The 16,950-nt window shown below is 41.6% G+C and overlaps 1 long non-coding RNA gene across 2 annotated transcripts in view; it reads right to left on the bottom strand.

Moving 5' to 3' along the window:
• The window catches only part of LOC148843580 (uncharacterized), a 31,643-nt gene that overhangs the window by 6,358 nt on the left and 8,335 nt on the right, over nucleotides 1-16,950 (bottom strand). The gene's annotated exons all lie outside the window — the stretch shown is intronic.

Here is a 16,950-nt window from a genome sequence, read left to right as displayed (position 1 = left end):
TATGATTGACTAACGAGGCAAGATCAACCATGTTCCATGAATTAGTTTTGGTTTCTATTTAGGTTCAGGAATCTATGTACGCTAGGGATGTCACTATCAATAGGTCAGGCTAAACGGTAATCTAACCTATCAGATTAGGATTCGAGCAGCCTTATTCAGGCGTGGGGATGGGTTTAGACTGCATTGTATTTGAACTGGGACTAGGTTTTGCTTGTCCAAACCTGTCAGGTTGTTGTGTCCCAACACATACAGGAGTCATGTAGCTGGTTATGCCATTGACCCTTTATTTTATGTTGCTAGTTATCTCTTGATGGTTTTTACAAGGACAGTGTTTGACATAGTAACATTGAAGAATCCGCAAATATAGCCTTTACTAAGAGAAGGTGTTTTGTTTATGGGGTGTAGAGGAGGTGGTATAAGTTCGTACCCTATGGTTTACAGCACATTCAGTAATTATATTTCATTAAGTTGGGTCATGAGATTGGTAGTGGGTGCCTTAGCATTGGGAATAAGATAAGGTGAGAATGTATTGAATCTGTCCCATTGAAATCATGCTTTCAACATCATCTCCAATCAGCAACACTGATGTGATAATGTTCTGGAATTTATATCTACTCGAATCAATCATGATTCAACCAAGAACAACTCAAAAGGGCTGATAAAGATAGGAAGCAAAACAGAGGGGAGTAAAAGCTTCCAAATTTTCAAATATGACAAAAGAAAATATAGGAACACTTCCATAGTCTTCCATAGTCTAAAATGATGCTTACAAACCATAATTCAAGAAACCATAATTCGAGAAATATAGGAACACATTCATAGTCTATAATGATGCTTGCAAACCATAACTCATTAAAAATAAATGTTTGTTTTATTTGAGATAAAAAGATGGATTCAAGAATTGAGGGTTCCCTTTACTATATTATGAAACTTATTTGGCACCACTCATGTTCAAATAATTCAAGTCCATGTTTAAAAAGGGCATCAAGAGTATCACGGAAATTAAAGATTCTCCTAATTTGCTTAAAAGATCAGTCCAGCAATAATTTAGACGCCACAACACAAGGAACATCTTATGAATTAAATTCTTCAAACCCACTTAGAAACCACTAATGCAATCCATAAAAAATCAATTCCCATATATGGTTTCTAAAAAATAGGACATCACTCTAAGACACCCATTAAAAAACTGCCAAGAAATCAATTCCTATATATTTTTTCTCTTTATTTTAAGAGATGCTGGAAGGTTAGATTCAGCAGTGAACCCTATTTCAAGTCTCCATCTTCTAGCCCTATTTGTTATTCTAATGGGAGTTCAGGGCCACATTAGTAAGAGAGAGAGAGAGAGGGAGAGAGAGACTTGAGTTTACTGAAATTGGTGATATTGTGCATTCACGTTAAATAAAAACAGCTATTTCACACAAGCATTAATACAAACATGAAGGAGTTGTTTCTGCCTAGCCAGAATAAGTCTACATGTGAGGCAAAAAATGAGGCATTTTGGCATTAAAAATAAGGAGAACAATCTGCTAAAAAGTACTGAAGTTAAAATTAACTTTTACAAACCAAAATAGAGAAGGGTTAGGTTTTATCCATTGGAGTTCGTCTCCAACAGGTTCTTCAAATCGGAACCCAATGGGCCGGTGTTACTCCATTTTCACGCCACCAATAGGAACAAACAAAAAAAATACAAATGTATGAAAGAAAAAAGTGAGAGAGAGAGAGGTAATGAGCGGAAGAAGATGAAAGGGGGTGAGAGAAATCGTGGCTTAGCTCTTAATTCGTTTGATGCTTCTCAGCTTCCAAAGAAAATAGGGAAATGCAAATATTATGCTCAGAGAAGTGAAAGGGTTTTTTGAAATTATGGGATTCGTTCGCATGGGAGAGAAGATTTAGCGAGCCGGACTAGCTCCTTTTTATTTTTCGGTGTATATCTGGCAGAAAATATGCATCCGCCACTATAAGTAATAGTATCTATAGCAGCAGCAGCTCTCTCTATTCACTGCTAAAAGATGAATACATAGTGGCGTTTTTCTTAGTGCTGCTAAGAATTCTGCCGCTATATACGGATTTTGTTGTTGTGTCCCCTAGATCATTCAAGGTAGTTTAGTCCATCAAAGAGAATTACAATCATGGGAAAACTCATATCAATTCCCCCATTCATTCCATTTTGATCTCCTGAAATCTCAGAAGTTGCAGAATTCTCAAAGGACATGATTCAAACACTTTTCAGTTTCAACACACACATTAAGATCTCTCAACATCCAAAAAAGTCCTCGAAACACACTAGAGATGCAGTCCACATGCACACACTCCAGTTTGGGCACAATCTGGACACGGACCAGCTCCATTTCTCTAAAAAAATAATTTTTTAGGTTGATTTCAGCACTGCACCGGCTTAACAGTCACAACCCACCAATTTTCTAGATCATCTAAACACACCAACTACTAAGAGAGATCATAAAACAGTGGAGTCACACCAAAATAGGGCAAAAACAGGTCATTTGTGACCTACAAGTATCCTATTCTCAGGTACAGGATCACACAATTTACAGAGGCTTGAACCTCACAATTCCTCTGACATCATTTAATAGTTTTGTTTCATAGGGTTTTTCTTGGTACATGACCAAGAGAAAAGAAAAAAGAAAAGGTTAAACAAACTTGTACCAATCATAGGTCAACTTCTCTGATCTCAGTTGAAGAAGACAGCAAGATGATAAAGAAAGAACTTGTTCAATCTGCTCTCAAACCCAGTAGAACCGCTCTGATACCATATTAGCAGAAGAAAAGAGGAGAAATAAGGAAGAAGAAGAGAAGAGAGAGAGAGAGAGAGAGAGAAGAGAAGAGAAAGGTTTGGAGAGTCAAACCTGTCTGTCAGCACCAGCTTATATTATTATATATAGGATGACCATAATTAATAGGGAAAAGACCCTTATGCCCCTACTGTAGTCAAAGTACATAAATAATGATAAAAAAAGCTATTTTAACCAGAACAAACAGACCTAACTAAGTAGAATAAAAACATAAAAAGTAAGTAAACATTCCAACATCACGTATGTCATCTAGCAAAGGAAACAAAATACTAGTTTATACACTCCACTCCCTGTTCCACACTCTTCTCCTTGGCATGGAGTTTGTGCTAGGCCTCCTTAAGACTCTACAGGGGCATGATTCCATCTATGTTGTGGTTGATCACTTCTAGAAAATGGTTCATTTCATTCCTTGTAGCAAGACATCTAATTTTGTACATGTTGCATAACTATTCTTTAAATTGTGTGCTTGCATGGCCTACCTAATACTAACGTTTCAGAAAGAGATGTCTAACTTGTGAGTTACTTTTGAAGAACTTTTTGGCGTATGTTGAATACTAAGTTGAATTTCTCAACTTTTTATCCTCAAACTCAAACAAAAGGGAAAACTAAAGTTGTGAATAGAATCTTGGGAAATTTACTACATTGTTTGGTGAGTGATCATGTTACACAATGGGATTTGGTGTTGCCTATAGTTGAATTTGCCTACAATAGCTCTCTAAATAGAAGTACAGGTCGCAACCCCTTTGAAATAGTGATGGGAATTCAGCCTAAGAAGCTTATAGACCTAGTTCCTTTACCATCATAGGCAACACCATGTGCTGATGCAAAACATTTTGCTAACCACATCAAGGAGATCCGCTATGAGGTTAGGAGGAAGATTGCAAGTAGCAATGAAACTTCTAAGCTTCATGTTGACCTATGATACAGGTTTATTTATTTATCTATTTTTGGAAGATAAACAGAAAATATGTTAAGCTAAAGAGATATTAACAAACTGCTCCACTTTTGAGATCCCTTCAGGATGGGCATTATATTCAAAGTAAGACAGAGGGTGGCTTTTTGCCTGTTGGGATACCTTGCAAGCAGGGATATTAAAAGTACAGTTTATATGTTTAAACATAACTGTTAGTGGTGTTAGTGAAGGGGTATTTCAGTCTTTGTACTTGTTGAGAATGTTGATGTGTACTGTTATGTTAGTTCGAGTGCCTCTTATTTAAAGAAGGGCACTCAAGTCTTTTCCAATAAGTTAATAATATAATAACAGGTCTGGCCGAATCTAGGGATTGACTTTCTCAAATTCGAACCAGCCCTTCTCTCTTTTCTCTCTTTTCTCTTTTCTTCCTTCCTCTCCTACTTCTTGCTGTTTACTTTACTTTACAGTCAACGAACAAGACAGAATTCTAGGGCAGGTCAAACTTCAACATGGTATCAGAGCTAGGTTCACCAAATCAGACTTGCTAGAATTGTCTTCTGCGCATTCGAATTAGGGTTTCTCTTGGGTTTCTCAGTTGTGAGTTGGAGACTGGGAAAAGGGCTGAAAAGGAGTGATCGCCCTCTTCCCTAGGAGGTTTCTATGCCTCCGATTGTGTCGTTGGTGATTGGTTGCTGTGGTTTCTAAGCCCTAGTTAGGGCTGGTACGTGTGGTGCAGTGGTGTCTCAGCCCTTCGTGTGATTGGCCTTCAGGCGATGAGGTAAATTTTTTTTATATACTTTTTCTGTTATGGAATACATGAGAGGTGTAGTACAGTTCGCATGATGGGTTTTCAGATTGCAGTATGCTAGGGTTTATGCTAGGGTTTATTCTGGTTTGTGTGTGATTCGAATGGCAATAGTGTCTACTTAATGGTGAAACTTCCTATAGTTGTGGATTAGTGTTGGTAGTGTTACAAGTGTGGTTTTCAGCATTTGATATTGCTGAAATCAGTGTGTAGACCTCGGTGAGTAGGGGTTGTGGTGTTGCAGTTTTCAGCATTTAATACTGCTGAAATCAGTGTGCAGACTTCGGTGAGTAGGGTTTGTGGTGTTGCAGTTCTCAGCATTTATTACTGTTGAAATCATTGTGCAGATTTCGGTGAAATGCCTGTGTGTAGTGTGCAGTGTGTAGTGCTCATAATTCAGTGATAAGGGAGTTCGGCAATGGCAGATAACAGTGATAGTAAACCTAGTGTCATGATATCTATTGACTACCTGAATGTCCAAATGACCTCCATTAAACTGAATGGAGAGAATTATGTCCCTTAGGCCAAGTCTGTAGAGGTTTTTTTGAAGGCGAAGAAGAAAGTGAAGCATATAAGAGAGGAGAAACCCCCCGCTAATGGGAGTATGAAGACTAGGAACAGGAAGATGCACAGATCATTACATGGTTGTGGAACAGTATGGAACCCAAAATCAGTGTGAACTTCATGTTTCTTGACACAGCCAAAGAGGTGTGGGATCATGCTAAGAAACTGTATTCAGGTTAGGATAATACCACTAGGGTATATCAACTGTATCAGGAATACTTCAATCTGCAACAGGGAAATCAGAGCCTTGAGGAGTACTATGCCAGTGTGAGGAATATCCGTAATGAGTTAAATGTCTATCATCCTCTCACTTCAGATGTCAAAGTTCAACAGCAACAGCGAGAGCAGCTTGATGTGACACGGTTTCTGGTGGGGCTGAAGTCTGAGTATGAACCAATACGAGCCCAGATACTAGGGGGATCTGCTCTTCTATCTTTAGAGGAGGTGTTTGCTCATCTTCGGAGGGCTTCCATTGGGTCTATGGACTCTAATGTCTCCGATAAATCAGCATTGCAGTGTCGAGAGGACGAGGTGGCAGAAGTGGGACTCGAGGAGCCCAGCCTGGCAGGAGTGGTAGTGGTGGATCTACACATATCCGTGGTGGTGGTCGTACTGGAGGCAGAGATTCAGGGGGATCTCGTGGTAGAGGACGTGGCTCGGGTCCACGGAAGTGTACTCACTATGGTTTGGATGGACATACCATTAACTACTGCTACGACTTACATGGTCCTCCCTCGACGTGGGCCAACCATGCCATGACTAGTGACACCAGTTTTAGCTCTAGACAGGAGAATCGGTCAGCTGACCCGATGCCTTCTACTCCCTCAGATGGTCCAGGCAAGGAGATGGTGAGTGTTCCTCGTGATGAGTATGAGAGGTTTGTTCAATCCAAGTCGCAGCAGAACACAGTTTCCTTTGCACACTCAGGTATGGCATGTTTGGCATCCACACCCAACCCCTGGATTATTGACTCTGGAGCCTCCGATCACATGACGGGAACTCCAGGTGTGTTTTCATCTCTCACTCATTGCTCAACATCACAATCTGTTACCCTTGCTAATGGCTCCACGTCATCTATCTGTGGTGTTGGTAATGTTGACCTAGACCCTGTATCTCTATCCTCTGTTTTATATGTACCTAAGCTTACATTTAATCTTATGTCTGTTAGTAACCTGACCAAGTCCCTTAAGTGCTCCATCACTTTTTACCCTTCTATGTGTGTTTTTCAGGATCTCAAGACGGGGATGAAGATTGGTGGAGGGCATGAAGCCGGTGGACTGTGTTATCTTGATGGTGGTGGACGAACGTCAACGGCCCTTCAGTCATCCATTTCTCCTCTCCAGTGGCATTGTAGATTTGGTCATCTTTCATTGAAAGTGTTGCAATCCTTAGTCCCTTCATTGAGTCAACTTTCTGTTTTAGATTGTGACTCTTGTCAATTTGGGAAACACCATCGTGTTCCCTTTCGTTCTAGGGTCGATAACCGTGTGTCGAGTCTTTTTTCTTTAATTCATTCAGATGTTTGGGGTCCTTATAAAGTGATGTCATATAATGGATACCGATATTTTGTTATTTTTGTTGATGACTGTTCAAGAATGACGTGGCTCTATTTAATGAAAGAAAGAAGTGAATTATTTTCCATCTTCTAGAAATTTTATGCTGAGATCCGTAATCAATTTGGCGTTCACATCAAAATTTTCCGTTCTGATAATGGTTGTGAATACTTGTCTTCATCTTTTCAAGAATACTTGGACCAACATGGCATTATACACCAACCTTCATGTACATACACTCCACAACAAAATGGGGTTGCTGAGAGAAAGAACTGCCATCTTGTAGAAACGGCGCACTCCCTCATGCACCACATGAATGTTCCCAAAACCTTTTGGAGCGATGCAATGCTCACCTCTTGTTTCTTAATTAATCGGATGCCCACGTCTATCCTTGATGGTCGTTCTCCTTTTAGTGTCTTATTCCCCAACATGTCTCCGTTTCCGCTTTCTCCTCGAGTATTTGGGTGTGTCTACTTCGTTCATAATCTGAGTCCCGGGACTGACAAGTTAGATGCACGTTCCCTGAAGTGTATCTTCCTTGGCTATTCCCGAACTCAGAAAGGGTACCAGTGTTATCATCCCAGTTCTCGTCGTTCCTTGGTATGTGCTGATGTTACATTCTTCGAGTCTACTCCGTTCTTCGTGGGGTCCAGTGTTGTTGCTTCCCCCACATCACCACCTCCTCTTCCTCTTCCTATGGCTGATCCACCTCCTCTGGTTCCAGTCATGCCTATGTCCTTGCCTCCGGTGCCACCGTCGGTTGACCGTCCACCCATCCGTCATGTGTACACACATCGCCCGCGTGTACCAGCTGCAGCTCCTCTAGCTTCATCACCGTCGACAGATCCAGCTCCAGCTCCGACACCAGCCTCCGACCTAGATCTTCCTATTGCCTTCCGGAAAGGTAAGCGTACTTGCACCCTTCACCCTATTTCCAATTTTGTTTCACTTACCCACCTCTCCGCCTCCCATCGCCAGTTCATATCTTTGTTATCCTACGTGGTTGTTCCTAAGGATGTCCAGGAAGCCCTTACCTCTCCAGAGTGGTGCCGTGCTATGGAAGAAGAGCTCTCTGCTCTGCATCATAATCACACTTGGGATCTCACCGCTCTTCCTCCTGGGAAGCAAGTTGTTGGTTGTAAGTGGGTGTATAGTGTTAAGTACTTGCCAGATGGTCGTGTTGAGCGCCGGAAGGCACGGCTGGTTGCCAAAGAGTACTCCCAAACCTATGGCATTGACTACACAGAGACATTCTCCCCAGTTGCTAAGATAGGGTCAGTTCGTGTCGTCATCTCTCTTGTAGATATGTATGATTGGGCTCTCCATCAGTTAGATATCAAAAATGCCTTTTTGCATGGTGATTTGATCGAGGAGGTCTACATGGAGCAACCACCCGGGTTTGTTGCTCAGGGGGAGGGTGGTAAGGTATGCAGACTTAAAAAGGCTATTTATGGACATAAACAGTCCCCTCGAGCATGGTTTGGTAGGTTCAATGAGGTGGTCAAGATGTTTGGTATGAAACAGTGCCAAGTTGATCACTTTGTCTTCAGTTTTGACTCTTCGGCAGGCAAAATAATATTGGTGGTGTATGTGGATGATATCGTTGTTACTGGGAATGATAAAATGGGCATTGACAGATTGAAGGCATTCCTACATGAACACCTTCAGACAAAGGACCTTGGCAAGTTGAAATACTTTTTGGGCATAGAGGTAGCAAGATCTAAGCATGGCATTAATTTGTGCCGGAGGAAATATGTGCTTGATTTACTGAAAGAAACAGGATTGTTGGGTACTAAACCGGCTGAGACACCTATGGAAACAAAAACGAGGCTGAGCAGTGATATAGGTGAAGTGTTTGAAGAGCCTGGCAGATACCAACGACTTGTAGGCAAACTAAACTATCTAACCATTATTCGGCCACATATTCCATTTGCGGTTAGTGTGGTGAGTCAGTTCATGCAGAAACCTTTGGTCCCACATTGGAATGCAGTGCTAACGATTGTGAGGTATCTGAAAGGAGCTCCTGGTCGTGGTTTGCTGTACAGAAGTGGTGGAAAACTGGTAGTAGAAGGATACATCGATGCTGATTCGGCAGGTTCTATGTCTGATAGACGATCTACCACAGGCTATTGCACCTTTCTGAGGGGTAACCTGGTAACATGGAAAAGTAAGAAGCAAACAGTTGTGGCAAGAAGCAATGCAGAAGCAGAATATAGGGCCATGGCACATACTGCTTGTGAATTAGTGTGGCTGAGGAACCTTCTACAGGAGATAGGATATGACATTAGTACTCCAATGAAGCTCTATTGTGACAATCAGGCAGCGGTTCATATCTCTTCCAATCCAGTGTTTCATGAAAGAACCAAGCACATCGAAGTTGACTGTCATTTTGTGAGAGAGAAGGTGCTGAATGGGGTGATAGAAACTGCATATGTTAGTACGGGAAACCAGTGGGCAGACTTGTTTACAAAAGGCTTGAGTCGGGGGAGAGTGGACTACATATGTAACAAGCTAGGATTATATGATACATACTCACCAGCTTGAGGGGGAGTGTTAGTGGTGTTAGTGAAGGGGTATTTCAGTCTTTGTACTTGTTGAGAATGTTGATGTGTACTGTTATGTTAGTTCGAGTGCCTCTTACTTAAAGAAGGGCACTCAAGTCTTTTCCAATAAGTTAATAGTATAATAACAGGTCTGGCCGAATCTAGGGATTGACTTTCTCTAATTCGAACCAGCCCTTCTCTCTTTTCTCTCTTTTCTCTTTTCTTCTTTCCTCTCCTACTTCTTGCTGTTTTTTTACTTTACAGTCAACGAACAAGACAGAATTCTAGGGCAGGTCAAACTTCAACAATAACATTAAAGTGAAGACTGGAAATTAAAATTTTGGTTCTTTGCAAAAGCCATCGGCAAAACCAAGGTCACAGGGAGTCCTTCTGAAGAGCCTGGATTACTAGAAGATTGTTCGAGCAAATACAAATGTTCCTTTTGAAGTTCCAAAAAAACTTGCAACACCGCAAAGAATTCAGAATGATCAATGCAGTAGGTTGATATGTTCTTCCTCCAATAATTATTAAGCACTGCAGATTTGTGTCCAAGATCACAATTCCAATGTGAAAGAAGAGTTAGAAATTTTACCTACATCAGTGAAAATGATTAGATCAGTAGTATAATCGAGAGAAAGATTTAAAACATTATTATGCAAGATTAAGGACAAAGAATTCTCCACAGTAGTGAGATGGGATGATTTTTGAAAAATTTTGTTAACTATAGAGAGAATGTGCATAGGAAGGATTTGTTTATTTTCAAAAGTCTTTCTATTCCTTGCAGTCCATATATAACAACAGGCAATTGCAAACCGGTTTAAAATGTGAGGAAAACTTGATTATCTTGAATTTGGTTACAGAGATGAGTAAAATAAGTTGCCCAAGAATGATGAGGAGTGAAGCTTAGATCAATATTCCAAGGATTACCAAAGAAGATAGCACGAGCAAAGGAACAATGAATAAAGAGATGAACTGTGGTCTCTTCAAACTGGTTGCTAGGTATACAAACTTTATCAGCAGGATCAGAGAAAAGAACACTTTGGACTGGGATAAAGTTGTTAAAAAGTCTCCACAAGAAAAGTTGATATCTTGGAGGAACCAAAAGCTTCCAGATTTTGGAAAGACAGGATTTAACATCATCTGAGAGTGTAGGAATAGAGAGTTCTGTTTAGATTTATACCCCTCTTTAACAGTAAAGTCCCCAGACTTATGTTGTAACCAAATACATTGAATATCATTAGATGAGGGGAAGATGGGAGTTTGACAAATTTTCATAGCTTCTTCCCAGTCAAAATACTGCTGAACTGTGAGATGATTCCAATGACCTTCTAAAAGAAGGGCAGAAATATGAAGATTCCTCACCTGAGGAGAGATGGGAATGGGAACTCCACTGGATTCTTATGAAGGGGGCACAGTAATGGTATGAATCTGGACTGCACATTTTCCTAAGTGTTGTAGGGAGAATGGGCCGAATGGCCCATAGGATGTTTTTGTTTGTTTATGTTCTGGTTTCTTTTGTTGATGGGCCTTTTAACTAATGGACCTTTTATGTTTATTTATGTTATGCTTAATTGAGTTAATCGCCCAATTAAGGGTCTCCTTGTAAATACCAAAACTTTGCAAATTATGTTTAATGAAAAGAATTAAGGAAGGGAGTAATATTCGGTTAACTATTCTCCCAAAACCCTATTCCTCTCAACTAATTTCCTGTATGTTTCAGCATCATTAGTGCTTTCCCAAACAAGTTTCCATTAGGTCTATCTCTTGCCACAGGGATTTCAGCATTGAGAAGTAAACGGCTAAAGGTCTCTCCCCCTGCCTTAAATTATTCACATCACTCCTTAACTTACATGCCCTAGCAACATTCATTTTTTGTGGGTAAGTTTCAGCCACATTATCCCACATTTCCTTGGCTAAATTCTCTTGCATCCACATTCACATCACTCCTTAACTTGCATTAAGTTCACTAACCATCCAATGGCAATATAATTCTCTTGCATCCATTTTTCATAAGATGGGTCATCTTCTGGAGGTGCTTTCTTGCTCCCGGAGATATACTCCCACTTGCTTCTGCTACAAACATGAATTTTTACTGATTGTGACCATGCTAGATAGTTGGTTCCATTGAGCTTGACTATGGTCACAGCCAACAATGAGTCTATGGGTGCTCTCGGAACCTATTTGGATTCTGCCCACACTTATTTTCAACTCCCAAGATATCCATCTTCCTCAAACAACTCCAAAAGAACTTCAAATAGCTTCAAATGATAAGCAAGGAAAATAGAAAAAATCAAACACCAAGTACCAACCTCTATGAAGTCGTATCTGCCAGTCGTGTCTCACCCGGAACCCAAGAGAAATCAGAAAATAGCAACCACACCCTATAAGCTTCATAGAACATCACAACACTTGGTTCGATCTTCGAAATAAGAGAAAGAATCCCTCAGTCACTGAATGCCAAGGTAAAGCTCCCTATGGGGCTAGCAATCAAAATTCTCTAGTTGATTAGGATTTGGGGAAAAAAAAAACTCCAAGGACTATAAGAATGGTCACCAAGACAGCATCCTTTTCTCCAAAAATCCACTAACAACTAGGCTAAAAAGCTTCTTCAATCACTCATTCAATTCATCTCTCCATACACATTGTGTATGGAAAAAAAAGAGGAAAAAAAAACAAGAAAGAGAGCCCACTCTAATACATTGTAGAGAGAATGGGCAGAATGGCCCATAATTAAGCATAACATAAAGAAACATAAAAGGCCCATTAACAAAAGAAACAAAAACAAATAAAAACATCCTATGGGCCATTCGGCCCACTCTCTACAGGTGTTTATAAGAAGCTCCATTCAAGAAGTTCAGGTCCTTCTAAAATCAAAAAGAAGATCATCTCTAGTGCTTATGTACTTGATTTGCCAAAGGATATGGGTATGAGTAATGTGTTATGTGGAGGATTTAACATTGCACCATGGTGATGCAACCAATATGGAACAGCCTATAAACCACTTACCAGCCCCACTTCCAAGGACGAGATTGAAGATGTTATTGATGATCAAATTGTTTCAACACGGCATGGGAGATAGCGCGAGTTTCTTGTCAAATGGAAAGTGTTAGAAATCGGGTCTGCCTTAGAGTTCTGCCTGTCTGAGATCAGTTATGTAGAAGAAGAGAAATGGAAGAGAGAGAGAGAGAAAGAGAGAAGAGAGAATTCTGGTTCGAACTGGAAGAGTCCACCTTACATCTCCCAGTCGGCCAAGAAGTATTTATATTATTAAAAATAACTTAAAAGACCTATGTGCCCTTACTTAAGTTAGGAGCACTTGTTCCAACACAACATTACAGATCAGCAACATTAATCTAGATATAAAGACAGAAATACCCTTACGCTAACACTCCCCCTCAAGCTGGTGAGTATATATCATATACTCCCAGCTTGTTACATATGTAGTCCACTCTTCCCCGACTCAAGCCTTTTGTAAATAAGTCAGCCCACTGATTTCCTGTATTAACATGTGTAGTGTCTAGCTCTTCATTCAGCACCTTCTCCCTCACAAAGTGACAGTCAACCTCAATGTACTTGGTTCTTTCATGAAACACTGGATTAGAGGAGATATGAACTGTAGCCTAATTATCACAATAGAGCTTCATTGGAGTGTTAATGTTGTACCCTACTTCCTGTAGAAGGTTCCTTAGCCACACTAATTCACAAGCGGTCTGCGCCATAGCCCTATATTCTGCTTCTGCACTGCTTCTTGCCACAACCGTCTGCTTCTTACTTTTCTGTGTCACTAGGTTACCTCCCAGAAATGTGCAATAGCCTGTAGTAGACCGCCTATCAGACATAGAACCGGCCCAGTCAGCATCAGAATACCCTTCTATTTCAAGTTTTCCGCCACTCTTGTATATCAGACCGCAACCCGGAGCCCCTTTTAGATACTTCACAATTCTCAGAATTGTATTCCTATGAGGAATCGGAGGTTTTTGCATGAACTGGCTTACCACACTAACCGCAAATGAGATGTTTGGTCTGGTAATGGTTAAGTAGTTCAGTTTGCCCACAAGTCGTCGGTATCTACCAGGGTCTTCAAACACTTCACCCATATCACTGCTTAGCTTGGTATTTGTGTCCATGGGTGTTTCAGTTGGTTTGGCACCCAACAAGCCTGTTTCTTCCAGCAAATCAAGCACATATTTCCTCTGGCACAGGTTAATACCATACTTGGACCTCGCTACATCTATCCCCAAGAAGTATTTCAGTTTACCCAAATCCTTTGTCTGAAAGTGATCCTGCAGATAAGTCTTCAGCCTGTCAATGCCAATGTTATCATTCCTAGTAATAACAATATCATCTACATACACCACTGTTTCCTCCCGGAGAGTCATGACTAAATACAGAATGGTCAACTTTGCACTGTTTCATACCAAACTTCTTTACCATCTCACTGAACCTACCAAACCATGCTCGAGGAGACTGTTTAAGCCCATATATAGCTTTCCTTAGTCTGCACACCTTACCATCATCCCCCTGAGCAACAAACCCTGGAGGTTGCTCCATGTAGACCTCCTCGAGTAAGTCACCATGCAAAAAGGCATTCTTGATATCAAGCTGATATAGTGGCCACTCATACATGGCTACAAGAGAGATCACAACACGAACTGACCCTATCTTAGCAACCGGTGAGAAGGTCTCTGTGTAGTCAATACCATAGGTTTGGGAGTACCCTTTTGCAACCAATCGCGCTTCCAGGCGTTCAACACTACCATCAGGCAGATACTTAACCGTATAAACCCATTTACAACCAATAGCTTGCTTCCCAGGAGGAAGAGTAGTGAGGTCCCAAGTACGATTATGATGAAGGGCTGAGAGTTCTTCCATGGCTCGGCACCACCCTGGAGAGGCAAGGGCTTCCTGGACATCTTTAGGGACAACAATTGATGATAACAGGGTGACAAACTGGCGATGCGAAGTGGAAAGGTAAGAGAAACATAATTAGAAATTGGATTAAGGGTGCAAGTACGTTTACCTTTCCGCAAAGCAATGGGTAGATCAAGCTCAGATGCTAAGTGCGGGTCTGGTGCCGGATCCGTCGACGGAGATGTAGCCGGAGGAGTAGTAGCTGGCGCGCGTGGGCGATGTGTATACACATGACAGATAGGTGGGCATTCAACAGGTGGTGGCACCGAAGGCAAGGGTTTGGTCACGACTAGAACAAAGGAAGGAGGATCGACAACGGGAAGTGGAAGAGGAGGAGGTGATGAGGAAGAAGAATCACCGGACCCCAAAAAGAACGGAGTAGACTCAAAGAAGCTGACATCAGCACACACAAAGGACCGTCGAGAACCAGGATGGTAACACCTATGCCCTTTCTGGGTCCGAGAATAGCCAAGGAAGATGCACTTGAGAGAACGGTCATCGAACTTGTCATTCCCGGGACCCAGATTATGGACAAAGCAGACACACCCAAAAACTCTCGGCGTAAGAGGAAACTGAGACAAAGTGGGAAACAAGACCTGAAACGGAGAATGACCATCAAAGATGAACGTGGGCATCCGATTAATCAGAAAGCAAGAGGTAAGTGATTTGGTCAGCTTACTAACAGACATAAGGTTAAAAGGCAATTTAGGAACATACAGAACTGATGAGAGGGATACAGGATCTAGGTCAACATTACCAACACCACAAATTGAGGATGTGGAACCATTAGCAAGGGTGACAGATTGTGATGTTGAGCAATGAGATAAGGAGAAAAACACACCTGGAGTTCCAGTCATGTGATCGGAGGCTCCAGAGTCAACGATCCAGGGATTGGATGTGGATGCCAGACAAGCCATACCTGAGTGAGCGAAAGTCACCGTGTTCTACTGTGACTGGATAAACCTCTCATATTCATCACGGGGAACACTCACCATCTCCTTCATGGGACCATCTGTGGATGTAGGAGGCATCTGATCAGATGAATGATTCTCCTGTCTAAAGCTGGAACTTGAGTCACCGGTCACGACATGATTGGCCCAGGTTGAGAGAGGACCATGTAGATCATAACAATAGTTGATGGTATGCCCATCCATACCACAATGAGTGCACTTCCTCGGGCCTGAGCTACGTCCTCTACCACGGGCTCCCCCTAAATCTCTGCCCCCAGTACGACTACCACCACGATTATGAATAGACCCACCATTGCCACTTCGGCCATACGCAGAACCACTACCACCACCCAGCCAAATTGAGCTCCCCTAGCTCGACCTCTAACACCACAGCGTCCTCTCGATACAACAAAGGCAGATCTATCTGAGATATTAGAGTTCTCAGTAGATCCGATAGAGATCCTTCGGAGTTGAGCAAATACCTCTTCTAAGGAGGGAAGAGTTGATCCTCCTAATATCTGAGCCCGTACTGGTTCATATTCAGACTTCAGTCCCACCAAAAATCTAGTCACATCAAGCTGCTCTCTCTGTTGTTGCTGAATCTTGACATCAAAAGTGAGAGGATGATAGACATTCAACTCATTACGTATGTTTCTCATGTTAGCATAGTACTCCTCAAGACTCCAATTGCCCTATTGCAGGTTAAAGTACTCTTGATACAGCTGATAAACTCTGATTGTATTGTCCTGCCCCGAATACAATTTCTTCGCATGGTCCCACACATCTTTGGCAGTATCAAGAAACATGAAGTTCACACTAATCCTGGGTTCCATACTGTTCCACAACCATGTGATGATGTGAGCATCCTCTTGCTCCCAGTCTTCATACTCGTGAGAGTCAAAGGAGGGTTTCTCCTCTCTTATGTGTTTTACCTTCTTCTTTGCCTTCAGAAAGACTTCGACTGATTTAGCCCAAGGCACATAATTCTCTCCATTTAATTTAATGGAGGTCATCTGCACATTCAGGTAGTCTGTAGGCACCATCACACTAGGTTTATAATCACTACTATCTCCCATTATGTTATCATCGATTCTGCACACTTGCTTAATTCTATTATCATTGAGATCTGCACACTATACACCACTAGGCCACACCTGTCACACTGATTGCAGCACTTATTGTTGCTGGAATGTGTGCTCTTTACACCACAAACCCTAGATCACACCTGTCACACTGATTTCAGCACTTGTTGTTACTGAAAAGTGTGCTCTTTACACCACAAACCCTACTCCTACAACTACCTGAAATCTCACCACTATATGATCATATCTCTTCCTTCGAAATGCACAAAGAAATCAGCATATGGTCTGAAACACACTTCCTATTTAATCCATAACAGATATCATGCACTGAGATCTCTTACCTTATCACTGAAGTAACAACCATACGAGCAAGAAATCAGTCCACACACAACAGCCACACACGACAGCCACTGCGCACACAGTTCGGCCCTCTATTCTTCCTCTACTAGGAGAGGGCGATCTCAGAAATCACAGCAACCAACCACATACAACCTGACTGGAGGCATAGAAACTTCCAAGGGAAGAGGGCGATCACTCCTTTTCAGCCCTTTCCCTTATCTCCAATCGAATACAGAAAAAAAAAAAAAAAAAAAAAAAAAAAAAAAAAAAAGAGGAAAAACCCTAGATAGGGTGCGTAGGGAATAGAAACCTAGGCAAGCAGAAATCTAGGCAGATTCAAGTAGCTCTGATACCATGTTAGAATTCGGGTCTGCCTTAGAGTTCTGCCTATCTGAGATCAGTTATGTAGAAGAATAGAGGTGGAAGAGAGAGAGAAAGAGAGAAGAGAGAATTCAGGTTCGAACTGGTAGAGTCAAC

This window comes from Nelumbo lutea, chromosome 8 (genome assembly GCF_056320005.1).
Source record: "Nelumbo lutea isolate HS-2025 chromosome 8, American lotus-T2T, whole genome shotgun sequence".
Taxonomy (NCBI): domain Eukaryota; kingdom Viridiplantae; phylum Streptophyta; class Magnoliopsida; order Proteales; family Nelumbonaceae; genus Nelumbo; species Nelumbo lutea.
The sequence above is the reverse complement of the archived record's forward strand: the minus strand, read 5'-3'. Positions and strand labels throughout refer to the sequence as shown.